General features: G+C 43.8%; 1 long non-coding RNA gene across 3 annotated transcripts; it reads left to right on the forward strand.

Annotated features, from left to right (window-relative positions):
- Window positions 1-942: 942 nt before the first annotated feature.
- Window positions 943-13,687, forward strand: LOC109391306 (uncharacterized). 3 transcript variants are annotated; one of them, XR_002125778.1, is made up of 4 exons: window positions 943-1,400; window positions 1,478-1,705; window positions 10,768-11,076; window positions 12,844-13,687. It is a non-coding gene; the product is annotated as an uncharacterized LOC109391306 (long non-coding RNA). The 3 variants fall into 3 exon arrangements; XR_002125777.1 differs by having other exon boundaries at window positions 943-1,705; XR_002125779.1 differs by having other exon boundaries at window positions 943-1,705; window positions 10,768-11,041.
- The last annotated feature ends 6 nt before the right edge of the window (window positions 13,688-13,693 follow it).

The following is a 13,693-nucleotide window of genomic DNA, read 5'->3' on the forward strand; positions in this document are numbered from 1 at the left end:
CTGAATCCAGCCACAGTTAATTAGTATACCCTGCACATGCTCTGTACACGTCTGCTTCTTCTACACCTTTGTTCATGCCATTCCCCCATCTGAGAAAGCCCTTCCCGCCCCTCTCCAGGTATGTAAGCCCTCCCTAACTTCAGAACCCAGTTGAAACCCATCATCTCCCATGAAGCTTTTACTACCTGGTCTATCACTTATCAACCTCTGCTTCAGAATGCCAGTAGTGCTTATTTTCTGAACTATCAATTTGCAATTATATTTTTTTTGGGGGGGGAGGGGTATATTTTTCCAGATACAGGTTCTATCCCTAAGAAAATCTGATTAAGTCTCTCAAGGCAGGGACTATATATGTCTATACACTTTTTTGTATTTCTAGTGCTTAATACACCATGATTTGGCAGGCACTCAGTAATATAATCTAGTCAAGTCCCAAACTAGCCATGTTTTCTATCACTTCACTACAACCACCCTCCCATTTGAAAAATGGTCAAAATAAGTTAGGAACAAGCTAAAAGGGCTGTATTGAGATAGTATATATTTACATAACCTAAAAGGATACCAGTATCCTTGAGAAAAATTAATGTTCTTACTCTTTAAAATCATACACGCATCATTTTAGTGTATTCTAAACAGAAGCATTCATGTAGATTTGCCTATCTGAAAAAGGATTTAGCAAAGGCCATTTCTCCTTGCAATGAGACAGCTGAAGAGGTGTAATTTAACAGCTTTCAGAGGCCCGTCACTGTGGTGATTGAGGTGGACAGAAGGCATGGACATGACCAAGGCCCTTAAAAGACACAAACAGGTGGAAGAGTGTGCTGGGGGTGGGCACAGGGCTGGAGAGTACAAAAGGAGGAGGCAAGAGAAGGCAGAGAGTGAGCCGAGAAGAGGAGAGGAGAGGAGAGGAGAGGAGAGGAGAGGAGAGGAGGGGAGGGGAGGGGAGAGGAGACAGAGGTCTGAAGCTGGGTCACAGCTAGACAGGACCCAGTAAGAGGTAAATCTAGAACAAATGCAAGAAGTAAAAGAGTGAAAGACAAATGAGTGGACAGGGCACAAACAGGGAAGAATGGTAGACTGCCGGGATAGGGGCTGCACATAAAGGAAAGACAGATGATTTCTCTGTGTGTGTGACTCGAGGGGTGGAGATGAAAAAGATAAGAGTGAAAGGAAAGGGATGAAAAGGGAAAAGGGAATAAGTAAAAAGACAAAATAAGTAATCAGTGCACAAGTACTAGTTAAATGCTTAAAAAATCACCAGGCTGTTAAGCTGAGCTGGGAGAAGAGTCACAACCATACCCAAGAGGGGACCAACAGAAAGACAGGGGCAGACAATTTAAGTAGCTAGCTACTGAGGTAAAAATGAAAAAAAGCAAAAAGAAAAATAGAAGATGGAAAAGGTGAGAAGCAAGAGAGGGAAAACCCTAAGGAGACGCTGGCCCAGAAACCTTTTTAACTTTCTGTAAAAATCTTCAAGGCCCCAAACTAGGCCAAGATTCTGACTGACATTTCTGAGCTCACCAGCTGCCGTTTCCTTGAGAGAATTCTGACAGGGAGGCATAGAAATGCAAGCCAACACTGCCAGCTCTGGAGAAAAAAAATAATAATAATACTAACAACCCATGCTCTAAACACCTCCATGGGGCTGACGCCTGCCAGGGAGGAAGGCGCACAGAGGAGGGACCTGCCTGCAACTTTTCCCCACGTAAGTATTGAGCTGCTTCCTTCCTGCCGCTTTCTCCTCTAATTGTCCTCTGGCCGTTCCTGCCTTGCCCATCTGTCTTTCTTTGTGAATTTTTGGGAAGCCCTGCGGGTGATCTGCTCCTGTCATCTGAAGCCAGCTCTGTGGTGTCTGTAGGAGCAGGTGAAGTTGGGCGTTCTGTGTCTCATGCAGGTGGGGGGAGGACCTCTAGAATCCAGACCCATCAGGCAGAGCGAGGTGAGGGAAAAGGAGTGAGAGAAATAGCCCCTGCTGGCATTGTCAGCGTGTGGGAATGAATGACTTGTCCGCTAGTACTGATAATGAACTTATTTCTCTGTGCTGGGGCTCGAAGCAAAAAGGCTGAGAGGAAGGGTGAGCGTGGGAGAGAGAAGGACAATCAAAGGTAGCTCCAGGGGAGAGATCTTGTGTCATCGCCCTAGGGGCTGGTCGATTACCTAAAGAAGAGCTGGGTTTTTAGGTGTGATGAATGAGAATTTGACAGCACAGGACTTTGAACTTGTGACTTGCCCTTTCAGTGCCTTGGTAAAATATTTTGTAGGTGTGTTGGAATTTTCTTCAAAGCAACTCAAAGGAATTTATTTCTAGTACTGTATGTGATTTACCTCAAATATTCAATCATTGAATGGGAGTGGTTTCTTCAGATAACCCCACAGACATCCCCACCTAAGACAATGTGACGGGTTACATCTTTTTAAAACACAAAGCCCCCCAGCAATGCATTCCTTTGGAAAACTAGGGCAAGAATCACGTTCTCTGACTTGCTCCCTGGACCTGAAGCAATTCTTAATCCTCATTTAATAGGTGCATTTAAAAAAGAGAGAGAGGTCTTGGAGCTAAAAAGATTTATCATTATTCCACATATTATGTTATATTATCATTACGATCCCTCTGCAAATATGATAGAAGGTCATGTGAGTCAGTGGATCCTCTGCTGGGCTATCGTCTCAAGGAAAGCTTTTACCTCATTTTGTATCCATTCTTCACCAAACCCCACTACAGTTTTAATGGTAAGAATTGGAAGCCAAAGGGATGACTCCCAGGAGTGTACAAACCTTCAAGCTGAAAATTCTAAATAGCTTCACAGACAGGGTTCCCTCTCTTTGGGGTGTGGACCATCTGTCTGCATCCTCATTGGTGAAAGCTCCTACAACCACACCCTTGAAGAGCCACCTTCCTGGCTTCTGTGTGGCTTTACTCCACTTCCTCCCCTCATTGTTAGGAAACTTACAATGTAAGGGTCACTTCCTTGCCTTTGAACTGTTGAGCCTCAGAAACATTGAACTTAGAGCAGTGGTTCTCAAAGTGCAGTCCCCAGAAAAGCAGCCTTAGAATCACCGGAGAACTTGTCCGAAATGCAAATTCTCAGCTCCCATTCCAGGCTACTGACTCAGAAACTCTGGGGGTGGAACCTAGCAATCTGCATTTTAGCAAACCCATCAGGTGACTGATACACTGAATTAGAAGGTTACGATTTTTAGAAGTACTCTTTCCTAAACCCACAGAGCTCAGGTCTCCTTGCAGGTGTGACTCTGGTCACCTCCAGGGATGTCGCTTCTAAAGGAGACCCATCCACAAACCACAACCTCTCAGTGCCTTGTGTCCATCTGTAAAACAGGAACGTTTATAACACAAGTTACTTGTTGGAGCACACAGTAATCTCAAAGTGTGGTGGTGGCAGTGGTGGCTTTATCTGCTCCACCCTTACTGTGGGAAATGCCTTCCTTAGGTGGCTGGTATGAGAACTCAAACATGAAGCTCTCAGGATCCCAGCCCACATGAGAGGAGATGCATACATTCCAGGCACACAAGGAATCCAACAGCCAGGTGAGAGGTGATGTGTGCCCACGTAGGGGTACAAACAATAGGAACGAGAAAGAGAAGGAGCTGCAAGTGGGAAAAAACTTTGTGGAGAAAGTATCTTTTGAGCTGAGCCTGAAAGAGAGTAATTTTAATTGGTGAAGATGGGCAAGGGGAAAAGAACATTCCAGGTGGAAGCTAAGCGTAGAGAACATGGAAAAGATGACCTCAGTGGTCAGGTGCAGACAATAGTGCCCGCTCCCCTTTCTGTCACTAAGTTGACTGTTCATGTGTGGAGAGCGATCACCCTGGTTTTAACCATTTGTCACCATTTGCAGACATTCCTTAATCCAAACGAAATAATTTTCCTTAGACTGTTACAGAATGAGGGCTTTCTAGTATTAATGAATCCATGACTTTAGCATTCCTATCTCTCTGTCCTGTTTATTGTTAGGTCATGTTTTGCAAAGTCCTCTGCTCACTTGCCACAGAATAAATTGGGAATGGTTGCAAAAATGCAGATTCCGGGGCCCCAGCCCAGATGGCTTCATTTCAGCATCTTTGAGAGCAAGTCAGAAGAATCTGCATTGTAACAAACCCCCTTGTGATTCTAATGCTCACTCAAGTTTGAAAGCAACTCTCCTTGGAGCTTTTTTTCCCCTAAATTTGCTGAACGTAGAAATCACCCAGGAGTGCTTGTTAAAAATATAGATACTTAACCATTCCCATGGAGATTTCAATTGCATGGCTCTGGAGTGGGGTGCAGGCAACAGGAGTGTTAAGAAGTGCTTCCGTGGCACTAAGGATCAGGCAAGCTTGGGAAATACAGTGTATTCGAATGAAGGTGTCCTTTGAGTTAGAGACTTGCTTCAAGTCATATAGGTCAACAGCCATTTACTAGCTGTGTGATTTGGACAAGTTTCTTAACTATTCTATGGCTCCAGATTACTTAATCTGCTAGAGACAGTTTCATCCTGTGTAATAAAATATACTTCGCAGAATTGCTGGGAGTGTAAATCAGTAAATGTTGGCTCCCTCTCTCTCGTTGCCCCTTCCTCCCCTGAAATCCCAGCTCTGATGAGAAGCAGGGCAAGGACAACAGTGGTGATAAAATGCCACCCATACTCCCCTCTTCTGAGAAAAGTGGCAGGGTGCTGCAGGGAGAGGAGACGGGCTCTTGGAGTTCGCCTTGCTTTTGGTTGTGCCTGGGAAGTTAAAATGGGACTCATGCTCATGATTGAAACAACATTCAGGACTGGCCAGTCCTCCAAAAATAGCAAGATGTTCTGGTTGAGCCTTAGGAAAAATAAGGTCTTATCCTGACATGCTACCCCACACTTGCCTTAAATGGAGGGGCCTCTGCATCATTTCCTACCACCCCAGTCAGATGGTGGTAAGCCCCAAATAATTTGGCATGTGCCTTGGTGAGCTCCAGAATAGCTTCCGTTTCATGGACAAGAACCAAGAACAGCAGCAGTGATACCAGTGCGTAAGGTCACAAGCACTCAGACTTCGGTTGGCATGGGGACCTCTGTGCAGACCACTCCCCCTGCAGACGCTGGCAGTGTCCTCATCCCCACAGAAGCATGCAATTCTGATTACATTTTAAGAAATTATTATCGATTGTTTTAAACTTCCAAGCCTTACTGTGGGGCAGAAAAGGGACCGGGAGAGCTAAGGTGCCTATATTAGAAATTCAGAGAGTGAGATACAGATGGTTTTTCTGCAGAGAGTTCTGGTTTCCTCCCCACATCCAGCAAAGGGCTGACAAACTAAGGTCAGATCTGTCATTAGACGCAAAGGCCTAGTGGTCAACAAAGGGACAGTCTGAGCATCTCACCTTATATAGCTTTTCATAAAGGTCCTGAGGGAGACTGGGCCCTGGAGATTTAGAACCTGTAATGATTCTTGTCAGACATAATGCTTGTGAATACCTTTCCTTAACAAATCCTTTTCAAGCACATGAAAATCGCAAAAATTGTTTTTTAAAAAAAGGCAAATCAAAATGTAAAAGAAACATATTTTTTTTTATAATAGCTAAGCTTTCCCAAGTATCTCAGAACCACCTCTTGGGGAACAATTGTCATGTGAGTGAAACTCTTTAAAGTAGATCAAATATAAGGGCTTCCATGCAGTGACTAGTTTCACTTGCTGTATTAATATCAATTAGTATTAAATATATATTAAACAATAGTAATAATAGTAACAGAGGCCACTTATTAGGCTTCTAGTACTATATTCACGACACCGTATATAAATCTGTCTCATTGAAGGTCCCTGTTGAGTAAGCATTATTATTCTTACTTTACCGATGAGGAAACTAAGGCTCAAAGGGTTAAGTAGCTTGCTCAAGGTCATAGAGCTAGAATACACAGATGCCCAAGCCATGTTCTTCCTTCCTCCACCCCACTGCCACCAATAACTTTGAGGATGATGTTAGCCTTTAATTCAGACGTCTCCCTGTCTTAACCCGTGTTTGATTTCCCCCTAATCAGAGAGCCATTCTGAGGATCATTCATGGGAAATCGCCATCCTCACTTCTCTGTAATGTATCTGAGTCATTTATGTCCAAATATCGCCCTGCTCAGTGAAAGAAATAGGATGTGATGACTATTTGTACTTTTGATGCTACCTTCACTGTCACTTAAGTCCTGAATGCTTTAAAGAAGTACTTGCTTCTCGGGAACAAGGAAACGGACAGTTTATGAACTTAAGGCTTTTGAACAAATTGCCTAATTACAGAAAACAGAGAGAGGAAAAAAATAAATCTTGTTTCCAACAACGAGTTGAGTGACATTTTATGTTGCCATCAGCCTGTTCTCCTAAGAAACTCAAGACCATCCCATGTGCTATCTCATTAATCTACAACCCACCCTGTGGTGGGCAGATGGGGTTACACAGCCACTGCAGGAATGAGAGATAGAAAGGTGGTGATTTTGCCGATACCATACAGCACACAAATGACCAGGTGACCCATCTCACCTCCCTATTCTTCTTATTAACACCACCTGCCAAAGTCAGAAGATTTGGGCAGGTAAGAAATTAAATAAATAATCTGGAAAAAAAACACCTTGCATCCAAGTGCCATATTAATGCCCTTTGCCCTATACGAAACTCAGAACATATCTTTATATTCCCTTCCTAGATCTGTCCTTTCATTTGTGCCTGGTCTGCAATGTTTTGATTTTGTTATAGTTATTTCTTTATGGTTTTTTTTCAGCCTACCTCTCACTCTGTTTTCTAATCTGTTTCGTGAATTTCCTTCCTGGCATCTTAAATTAGATGACCAAAGAAAGTGGGAGGAGGCTCAAAAGCAATCAAGTAATTGGTCATTATAAGTTTTTCATTGTTTTTTTTCCGCCCCTGCAGATTTTGAAGTGAACTGTTAAGTAACTTTTTGCCTAGATGAGGCTGGGCTTGACAAAAAGACATAATAATTCACACCCAAATGTTGGGCACAGTCTCATGGGATGGTTAGCACTATCTTGGTTATCTCACATCATTTCCCTGGAAACCGGTTTCTCTTGTGTTCTTACATGAATTAACCACCTTCTAGGTTTCAGCTGGCTCGTGAATGGCAAATCTCTTAAGGCTGGTTCTTTCTAGTTCTCTGGATCAAAACCTCGGTGGTCTGTCTCCTCTGTGCAAGCCTTCACTCCTGAAACTCACATGCCAAACACTTGGGAGAGTTTCATCTGACAGGTTTAACCAGTTACAATGAAGCTTGACTTAGCTCTTAAGTTCCCTGGTTCACTAGAAGAGATAGGACCTTCTCATCTTCTCAGAGGCACAGCCTCGTCTTCTCCTTGGCACCACTGCCTCTCCTCCCCATCAGCCCCTGCTTTTGATTGACTGCAGACCCCAAATGTGGAGGAGGAAAAGCAGCCCCACAGTCTCACTCATATGAAGCTTGCCCTTGACAATAGGGAGAATTTTGTTTTCAAAAGCTTATACCGCCATTGGACTGGATTAAGTGAGATGGTCCCCAAGTTCAGCCAGAAAGATTTTGACTGGAATACCTAGGGTATTTTCCTACTCTCCTGAGAAAAAGTATGGTTTCTAAGCCACCAGCAGCAGCAGCACCCCACATGCACAGCCGCGTAAATCCCTTAGTGTTTTTTTTCTCTCCCTTCCTTTTCAACTCACCTTCCGAGCCGATCTTCGTGGCTTGATGCAATACTGTTTTTCCAACTGGATTAGTGTTTTCTTAAAGAATTATCATTTATATATATATATATATATATATATATATGTAAACCAATTCATTTCTATGACCCTCATCTGTAAAACCAGATAAAAATAATAGCTATGTCATGGAGTAGTGGATTTAAGGAGCTTGTATATGCAAAACACCAAAAGTCATCCCTACCACAGAGAAATTTGGGGGAAAAAAATGCATCCTTCTTTTTATTACTTTGATTATTAGCTTTCATTAACCACCGTTGTCAATGCTGTGAGCCTCAAACTTTCTTTGCGGTTCAATTCTTCTGTTGTCACACTCCCTGTTTCCCTAGTAGAGAATCAAATGCCATGAAGCTTTAAACCCATTGCCCTTTAGCCGGGGTGGCCCATCCAGACCCCGAGTGGCTTGACAGCTGCTAGCGTCTCTCACCCTTCTATGGCTCCTGTCTCACAGCTTGTGGGGCAGGTGATGGGCTAGAGGGAGCAGAAGCCGAATGAAAAAATCCTTCCCACAATGAACAATGGTGCTTGGAATGCTGTGCAGGCAGCTGCAGCCTTCAGCACGCGCCCACCACATACAGTAGGACACCAGGGAGGGCCCGGCTGTGTTTCTAAGCGGGAGTTGTTCTCTGCGCATGTGCAGAATGCTGCTCTGTTAGATTCCCTCTCCTTTTTTAAATTTTTGCTTCATGGGAGTTCAAACATTTAAAAAAGAATCATATTGAAATGGATAAAGTAGCAGCTATTAAATTAATAATAATAACAAAGATTATAACTGCACCAAAATAAGCCAGTGCAACTCAGGTGCTATCTATTTCCCAACAAAGAGGAGGGGAGAAATTGAGTCCCAAAAAAAGCACTGCCATGCCTCACAACAGATGTGTTCCAGGATGGTTTGGGGGGAATGATAGGATGGATGAGTTAAGGTCCTAGTGGTCCTGCCCTCTAAGCGTTTCCCACCTAGAGGCAGAGAGGAGATGTGAGTGGCCCACATCTGAGATGCTGGGCTGCATGTGGATGACAGAAGAAGCCAGGCCGGGGCCAAGACTACTTCCCGAGGCCACATGCTTCTTTATATCCCCATACGGATTACTTTGCTATGGAATGTAAGGAAGTGTGTGGTTTCGGCAAGTGCCTCTTCGCTGGTCCCATGGTCCCCACCCAGAGAATGGGTTTGTCCTCATCAGGGCTGTGCGCCAGCAGGCGTCTCGCTCACCAACTAAGAGAGAGCCTCCGAATCCTGTCTGGGCCGCTCTCCCACGGCCCTTCTCTCCCTCTAGAGGTTCTATCACTCAGCCCACGAGTTCAGGCACTATGATGGTTGTCCCAGTCCCCCGGACCTCACCCCTGGTGCTTGCTTGGCTGGGAGAGGCCACATCACCTAAAGGTTTTTCACAGGATCAGCCCTTGCCCTCCGAGCTCCTTCCTTCAGTCACTTTGCTCCTGAAATGAGATGTTTCTAGGAACCAAACTGAATTGTAATTCATATCCATCTGTATCACTTCCCTTTATAATGATCTGTGTCCATGGCAGTTTATGCATTTCAAAACACTTTCATTGGAGATAGAAGGGCAGGTGCTATGAGTCCAGGAAGCCACAGCTTGGGGTCACGCAGACAGGCCCCTGACCCTGCTAGCTTTTCCAATTCACGTGACAACCCTGTAGCAAAGCAGCGCTTCTGAGTGAGGCTGTTAACAGAAAACATTGGAGGTGCTAAAATGGTGATGCCCTCATCTAAGTTCCTTTCTCCCCTCCCCTCTAAACCCCTGTGTTCCCAGCCCTGACCTTAAAGGGCCTGAATCCACACCAAGAAGGAGTTGGACTTAGGGAGAGATGCCCTGAGCAGTAGGGGAGACTGCAGTCCCCCCAGGCTCAGGCCATCACCTTCCCCAGCATTTCAGGACCCTCGCTCCAGGACCCTGGCTGCATGCCTTCCACAGCTCTGCTTCCCAGGGGGGGTGTGTGTGAGAGGACAGCTGGGATTACACTAAATTTATACTATGAATTCATAAGCAGAACCACGAAAGACACCACAGTTTCGACAGATGTGTGCCAAGCACCGGGGAGGGGGAGGGACTATAAAATAGAACAAAGAAGGAGCAAAACAAGGACGTGCAATAAGGAGAAAAAAGAAGCATGAAGAGAGGATACACATGTTTAAATGGCAGATGGCAGATAAATGCAGAGTGGCCAAAGATGAAGGGTGCCATTCCCTCCAGAGGTGACAGCACCTAGAGCACAATGGGCCAAACCCCTCACAGGCTATAGCAACACAGGTGACACCACCCACCTGCCTCTTCCGGACACCAGGATATGGTCACCAGGCTATGCCCCTGACAGCCTTCATGGGCATGTTCACCTGTACTCTCTGGGAATGAGGAGAACTTCAAAGAATGTGGGCAACTTACTAGAGATTGGGGTAGCTACAAGACTGAACATGGAAACTTACAGTGTTAGAGCAGTGATTCTCAATCAGAGGTGATTTGGCCCCCGGGGCACATTTGGCAATGTCTGAGGACGTTTCCTAGTTGTCACAACTAGGGAGTTCTACTGGCATCTAGTGGGTACAGACCAGAGAGGCTGCTGAACACCCTACAATGCACATGACAGCCTTCCAGAGCAAAGACTTTTCTGACCTAAAATGTCACTATGCCAAGGTTGAGAAACCCTGCTTTAGATCGTGGTGCTTTGAATGAATAAGACCTCCAACATCAGTATATTATGGCATTTTATCTTCCAAAGAAAATTATTATCCTTATTTTATGAATATTTATGTCTGTAAAAGAGGCAGATGCCTCAAAGATGTGCTTCTTTCCAAAGACAACCCTTTCCCTTTTCTAAACCACACTTGCACTAAAGATAGTTTTGTGGGTTTTTGTTTTTTTTCTTTTATGTCATCTGTTCAAAAATCTGGGGCTGTATTTTGTGTGGGGGGCAGGATGTGAGTAAAGAAGGAGACAGAGATGATGAAGAGGAATGTCCTGAACTGAAGAAAGTATACTGTAAGAGGCTTGTCATTCTGACTGGTGAGCTGGACCCACATACTTGTTCCGTCCTGATTTCAGACTGCCTGGCTGACATCCCCACAGATGTCTACCTACTCCCTTGCTACCTGACAGAGGTAGAGAAGGACGGTTGGGCTGGGACGAGGTTAGCCAGAGGACGAGCTGGACAGCAGCAGCCCCGAGACCCCTCTGTCATTGGTAGGAGGAGGAAGATGAAGGTGAAATGCCTCACTGCAGAGCCAGCAGGACGCATGCCCAGGAGGAAGGGACTCAGGACAAGAAAAAGGCTTCATCATTATCCTACACAAACCACTGTAGAACCAAGCCCTTCTTGGTGGGTCCCCTGCCTTCCCACCCCCATCAATCAAAGTACGCTTTTACCTCATTTTTTTTTCCTATGGTGCCTTGTTGAGTGCTTTGATTTCTGAAATATTTATTCCAGACAGGGGTCCCAAGCTGGAGCCCATCTGGTAGAGGTTTACTTGGTTGGGTAAACCAGTTCTGCTTTGCCTGATCAGTGGTTTCAACACTTCAGAGATGAAATGAAAACACTTGCAGCTGAGGGAAGGGAAATATATGAAGGATAGGCTGGAGTTCAGAGTGAACCTCTTGGCCTCAAAAGCTGTTGGATTTGTCTCTAGGACTTTCCCATGAGCCCTGAAAGCATCCATGGTGCCCACCAGGGACTTAGGACTGACCACTTTTCCTTGTTTTCACTAAGCCTGACAAGTAGGCCAGGTAGGTATCTTCCCCCACTGTATAGATGTTGAAACTGAGGTTTAAAGAGGTTATATAACTTCCTGAAAGCAAAAGAGCAAGGAAGCATCAGCGGGATTTGAACCCAGGTGAGTATGACTCCAAGGCCACTCACTCTCTTCCTACTCGATTACACTTCTCGTCATCAAGGAGAGAAGATATAAAAGGTCAGGCAAAGCCTACTCCCAAAAGCCGTTTTCTGGGGTCATTCAGACTAAACTTTCTTCCTACCACTTTCCCCACCTGTTCAAATACATCATGAAGATAGCCAGGCCAATTTTCTGGGGAGACCCTCCTTCTGAATCAGCTCCTTGCCCCCTTGATCACATTTTTCTAGAAATAGGGAGAAACGTGGGTACCTCTGTTAGTCCAGTGGTTCTCAAACTTGAGCTGCATCAGAATCACCTGAAGAACAGGTTACAACACAAATTTCTGGGCCCACCCCCAGATGTTGTGAACTAGTAAATGCTGCTTTTCCTTTGCAAAGTCGATCTATAAGTTCTTACTTACTGGAATCGAGATCTCTCCTTTAAAATCTACAAAAATCAAAGACTCCCCCACTCTGCCCACTTGTTAAACCAAACAACTCTAACGTCTATCACCAGGAAAATGGCTAAATAAATTGTAGTATATTCACATAGTAGAAAACTATAAAACAATAAAAATGGATAAACTACAGCTGTCAATCATTATGGATGAATATCATTTTAAGTGAAAATATCAAGTCACAGAAGAATACCTATGGTATGATACATTATATTAAAAAACAAGTAATATAATATTTAGGAATATATGCATAAATGGTAAAAATTATTAAAAATTATTTAAATTATACTTTAAATTATTTAAATTATATTTTAAAAAGGAACTCAGAATAATAGTTACCTCTATGGGAAAGCCAAAAAGATAAATTAAGAAAATCTTTCAGGAAGCCTCAACAGTATTATTAAATTGTTGTTCTAAAGTAGACAGCTGCTTGTGGATATTGGTTTTAATCATTATATGTTACAACTTACATATGTATTACATATATTTTTCTATAAATGCATCATATTTAAATTAAAAAATAATATATTTTATTTATTTTAAATATTAAAGTGTAAGGCATTCAAAGACTATAAACCAAAATGTTAAATTTATTTTGGAAAATGGGAGAAGAGAGAATTATGAGAGATTTTCATTTTCTATAGTCTACAATTCTGTATCCTTTTAGTTCTTCAAAATGTTCATATTAACAAAAAGAATAAGGATCAAAAAAATTAAAAAGTCATACAATGCAAAATTATGTGTGATTTTCACAAATCCTATGAGAGGATGTTCTAGACAAGACAAGCTACTGGGATTTGATTCATGCTGATGCTGGTTCTCTCTGTGTTGCAGGCGTGGACCAGTGATGTTCAAAACGTACCAGGAATCCTCACGCTAAAGACTGCAGTCACTTCCCAAAGGAGCTGCCCCCTGCTCTGGCTGGTCAAACGGAACCAAGTCCGTCTTCCTGAGAGGTTTGGTCCCCTTCAACCAGCTACAGCAGGGCTGGCCCTGCCCCGTCCGTGGAGGAACAGAAGAGATCCACCTGTGACTGAACTGACCTACTAATGCTTCCCTTAAGGAAAAGACTCTGATTTTATCCTATATTCTCATGCTCCCAACAGGGGAAAAAAGAGGGGCCCTGGGTTCAAAAGTTTGCAAGGTTTTCATGCCCACTACACAGAGCTCTGTGCCTTTGCACCCACAGCCAGACTTGCTCACATGCTCTTGACACACACACACAGTCAGCAAAGATTTGTGCATGGAATTTTTGCCAACCCTGGGCCAGCCAGGGGGAGAACATGAGACCTCAAAGACAGGGCCCCTGCTCACAAGGGGCTCACAGTCTAAGAGACTGGACATATGAATATGGCACAATTCAATGGAATCGCAAGTCAGAGCATGGCTAGTTCCATGACATAATTCTTCTTACATAGCACACCAGATATGCCTGGTACCTTGTGTACCATCAAGTCTCTATTGGTCCAGTCAGCTCAAGATACCTATTCACTAAGCAACATACATGTGACTCAGTTTCCTGATCTGTAGAATGGGGATCATAATTATGGCACCTACCCTATAAGGTTTTATGTGGAATGAAATGAGAATACATGTAAAGGAGTTTAAAAGTTCTCAATAATTGTTACCTGTTATTAAGGGGGAACCCTGACGTGCCCTGCCAATTTCTCTTTCAAAATTTGTA

Source organism: Hipposideros armiger, unplaced genomic scaffold (genome assembly GCF_001890085.2).
Source record: "Hipposideros armiger isolate ML-2016 unplaced genomic scaffold, ASM189008v1 scaffold_288, whole genome shotgun sequence".
Taxonomy (NCBI): Eukaryota; Metazoa; Chordata; class Mammalia; order Chiroptera; family Hipposideridae; genus Hipposideros; species Hipposideros armiger.